The sequence below is a fragment of the Cicer arietinum genome, chromosome 4 (assembly GCF_000331145.2).
Source record: "Cicer arietinum cultivar CDC Frontier isolate Library 1 chromosome 4, Cicar.CDCFrontier_v2.0, whole genome shotgun sequence".
Taxonomy (NCBI): Eukaryota; Viridiplantae; Streptophyta; class Magnoliopsida; order Fabales; family Fabaceae; genus Cicer; species Cicer arietinum.
In genome coordinates, this window is record NC_021163.2 from 29,602,481 (window position 1) to 29,607,553 (window position 5,073).

A 5,073-nucleotide genomic window follows, 5' to 3' on the forward strand; every position below is an offset into this window, starting at 1 on the left:
GTGAGACCCTATCGAACATTAGAACATCATTCTTAAAATAGCCATAATCAAAATATTATTGTTAATTAGGACAAAAATAATACATCGAGATTATTATGTGAATAGCCTGATGATCTCATCTCATGGGTCATGAATATAAAGTGTAATGTTTATACTAGTTTGACTTGTCATGATTATACTATATAATTGTTGTGTAAGTGTCATTAGCGATTATCATGCAATAAACTATGTGGAGGGGTGTGAGTAATGTAGATAGGATTTGTCCCTCATATATAACATAAGTTATGTCTTGGATCATTCGATAGAGTGAGACCGTGAAAATGTTTGACCATGCTTTAATGGATCCATATGTGATATTTGGTCAATTAGTTTTATGCGTCACCATGCTTTAGAATCGAGAAATAAAGAATTGGACATTGAAAGGATGCCACATATTGTGACTTGCGTTCAATTAGGCATTTGGACGAAGGGACAACTACTGCACAATAAATAGTGGTCGCAGTAACGTTTAAATTGTATCACCTTATTTTTCATTATTTGAGTAATAATGATGCATTGTTGGATGCCAAATTGTTTATAATATTTTAGATTCTAAAAATTATATATAATATTTAATATTGTGACAATTTCAATGAAAAGATATAAAGATCATATACACAAGTCAAGCAAATGATTAAATTAAACAAAATTTTATTTAATTAGATGTTAATCGTATTAAATTTGAATTAATATATTAACATATTTATAATTTATTTAATTGAATATGATTTGATTTGATTTGATTAAATAACCAGAGTTGACAATTAATTTAATTAAAGATAATTTAATTTAATTAAAATTTTGTATTTAATTGAAAGAGTTTAATTAAATATAATTTTATATGACTTATTTTGTCTTGGACCCAAAATAGGAATCTTAGGATTTTAGTGGCTTATTTTCTATAAATAGAAGAAGAGCACACTCCCCAAGTAATTTTGATTGCCACAACCCTCATAGAATAGATAGCACCATATTTCATTTTGTGCTCACATGGATTATTTTGAGACGCCATTAATTTCTGCATTGGTGATCAAAATTAAAGCACGCTTCAAGAGAGATGTTCCATGTTGGTGTCATGTCTCCTCGAAGCTTCAAGAGGTAAACACATGAATCCTTCTAATGAAATTTTGTGCTTACATGATCTTTGACTAAAAGGATTTTCTGCTCTTGGGATTAATTTTCAAAAAGGTTTTCAAACTCTATTTCATGATTCCTCATCATGATTAACATAAGATTTTAATTGAGTAAATCATTGTCTAATCGATTAGTTTGACAAAGTTATAAAGCTAATCGATTAGTGTATACTTCCTAATGGATTAACATATAAGAAACTAAGGCTTCGTTCAAAGTGGTTTTTGGTTTTCTGTTTTGAAATTTTTAAAAACTAAAACCAGCTTCAGTTTTGAGTATTCAATTATAGTTTTGAGTTTTCAATTTCAGTTTTCAATTGTTAGTTATTAATTTCAACTCTTAGTTGAGTTTCAGTTTTATTTTATTTGAATTGAATCATTCTCTTTATTCTATCTTATTATGAATTCACCAAATATAAAAAAATATTGACATGTAAAATAATTAAAAATGAAAAAATAAAACTAAAAAAAATATTAAAGTGGTAGTTGTGGAAGACGACAATCACAATAGTGATAGATCGTTGAAGGCGATTGCAGCAATCAAAAGAGATAATTGGTAGTTGGAGGTGGCAATCGGAGCGTGACAAACGATGGTTGTAGTAGTTGACGGTAGTTGGAGATGGTGGTTGGAGGTGAGTGGTTGGAGGTGGCAGTGGGTGTTAGAGATGGTAGTGATGGTTGGATGTGTGTGGCTGGTGGTGATGGTTGTGGTCGGAGATGGTTCTGGTGGTTGTCAGAGGTGGGTGCTCGGTTGTGTTGTCAGAGGTGGTGGAGGTGATTGAAGATGGTGGTCGGTGGTAATTGTTGTCAGAGATGGGTGGTCAGTTGTGTTGTCAGATGTGATGGCGGTGATTGGAGATGATGGTGGTGGTTGGAGGTGGTTGGTTAGTGATGGGAAATAGTGGTTGGAGGTATTGGCCGGTGATGGTGGGAGGTGAGTGGTTAGTGGTGGTGGTGGTTATAATGATGATGGATGTGGTAAGAGGTGCGTGGCGGATGTTGATGGATATGGCGACGAGGGTTGGACGTAGAGTTGTCGATGATTATGGCAATGATCGGAGATGGTGGTTGATCGTTGTTGTAGTGATGTTTATGTTTAACAAGGTGACATATTAATTTGAAAACAAAAACAAGAATTATAAAATCTATTTTTTGGTTTTAAGATTTTAGGAAAAATTGTTTTGAAATCAAGTAAAAAACCAATTCGACTACATTTTACCCAAATATGTTTTGGTTTTGAAATTGACTTTCAAATCCAAAAACTCACAATCACCTCGAACACACCCTAAGACATAACATTGCTAAAATGAGAAATTTGGAGAGTTTGAGTTGAGTTATCAAATTTACTTAGAGCTAGGATTTTTTTGTACAAAATGAGGTGTTACAAAATAAACATCTACAGAGGCTACAACAAGAAATCATAGTAAACCAACATTTTTCTCAAATTATCATTAATGAGGATGACATTGTGCATAATTTTCCAAAGAACTAGGCTGGAGAAATACCCAACAACAACTAATCTTAATCAAACTAATAGTAGGCTTGGGAGAAGTCAATAAAGTATAAACATCCTTAAATGTAAGATCAAATAAAAACCCCAACAACACCTATCTAGTTCACGGATAATGGGAATAACAACATTGCCAATGGTACAAGCAATGACAAGAAACCTCTCGCGAAAAGCATGTGGAGTATACCAATGTTGATTATCATAAAATAAGACACTTTGTCATCTAAGAGTTGGTGATTATTTTAAAGAATACTCATATACTCAAGGATAGAATAATAGAGGCACCTTTAATTCCATAAACTAACTTAACAACCATCATCAATTTTTCATGTTGAATTAGCACACATCACAAGAACCCAACCTTTCTACCTAACCAAATAGAGTATTGAAAATACAAAGCTTTAGACTGAGTACCTTTGAAAAGAAAAGTTTTGAGAGACATTCATTAGTTAGGAGCTAGAGGAAAGAACCTCCCAACATAACTTCAAACCATCCACAACAAGGAAAATTGATGAGTATGCATCAGGAACGAGGTTGGATGACTCAATAGTAAAGAGACTAAAAATCTAGAGGGTTAGTTTGGTGATAGCTTGAGACCGAATTTTAAAAAATAGTAAAATACATTGTAAAATTTTCATATTTGATAGACATAATTCTAACATTCAAGGGAACAATCCTATATCTTTTAACTGAAGGTAGCCAACTTTCTATAAGAACAACATTTAATCGAACCATCTCAAAATTTGAAATAAACAAATTTTAAGAATTTATGCATTGAAGCATTATTATATATATGCTATTTAAACATAATCTAAATAGCTAAATGATCAAAGTTTTTTTCGAGTATGCTTTTGGAACTTTTACATGATTCATATTTTTTCGGTAAAATTTAACATAATCATGGTCAATTTAAAAATAGCTTTGCTCAGAAATTAAAGACCAATGATTTGAAAGTTTGAAACAAGCATAAGTTTGAAAATATTTTAGAGAAAGGAGTGTATTATTAGAAGGTTGGAAGGTATTAACTAGGTTTTTCATGATGGCCCTAATGTTCGACTTTTCCATCTTAAATTTGAGCTTTCAAAGGAATATCGCCAAATTATTCAACTAAAGAAAAATTATTGGTTTCAACAAGTTAAGAGCAAATGGATCACTTTGGGAGACAACAACCCTCATTACTTTCACCAATCTATTCTTGTGACAAGAAGGCATAATAAAACTATGGTTCTACAATACTTGAATAATCAATGGGTTTATGAGGAAGATATGTTGAAGCAAATGTGGTTGATTTCTATCATCAACTCCACTAAGTATAGTAATATATTTCTAAACTTATATTACTACTGCTACTCTCCTAAATATTAGAGGAGGAGACATGTAATTTATAGGTTCCGATGTCACCCCTCAAGAAGTTTGCGAAGCTTTATGTAGTATGAAGAACTATAAGTCCCCAAACCCTAACGGCTTCCACCCCCCTATTTTTTAAAAACCATTGGGATACAGTGGGGACTTTGATTGATAATTTTGTCTCTAGTTGCTTTTCTAATTTGCGTAATAGTAAGTGTGTGTGAATCAAACTCTTATCACATTTATTCTCAAATGCCATGAGTAGGGATGTACAATTAGATTTAGACTCAGTAGGTACCTGCAAAAAAAATCCACAATGAGTAAGGTAAAAACCCTTATAACTAGATTATCGCCTGCGCGCTGCGCGGATATTAATTAATTAATTTTATAAATTTTATAAGTAATATTTTATGTATTATAAATATAGTTATCTTATAATATTACTTTATTGATTTGTAATAATTGAATATGATTAGAAAAATTAAAATGAGGGAAAATCATATTTATCACAATCATCTAATTTAATTTTTAAAATATTTTGTAAAATTCGTATGATAACTTATTATATAGGATAACTGTTTGACTCATTGTACTTTGATTGTTAATTTATTTTTCAACATATAATGGAATTTGTATTTATTTGACGAAATAAAATGTAAAATACAAACCCAAAAATAAGATATAAAAATTTATAAATATAATTTACTATTTAATATTTTTTATTTTAAAAAAATGTTAATGTTGAATTATATTGTAGCGTAGTCTAAATTTATTTGCTTTATTATTATGATATTTTAATTGCGAGCATGAGAAGTTGTTGTAAAAAAAAATTATTGAATATAGCATCGGAGTCTATTTTAAATATATATAATAGATGATAAATTTTAATAATTGGAAGTAACTTTTTTAATAATTTTTCACATATTCGTATTTTATGATTATTTTTAATAAATTTATGTATTTTCTGTCAAATAGAATATATATTTTTATTTTATAAAATGTTACTAAAAAAATGGATTAACATTAATGAGTAATTTAATTTTTAAC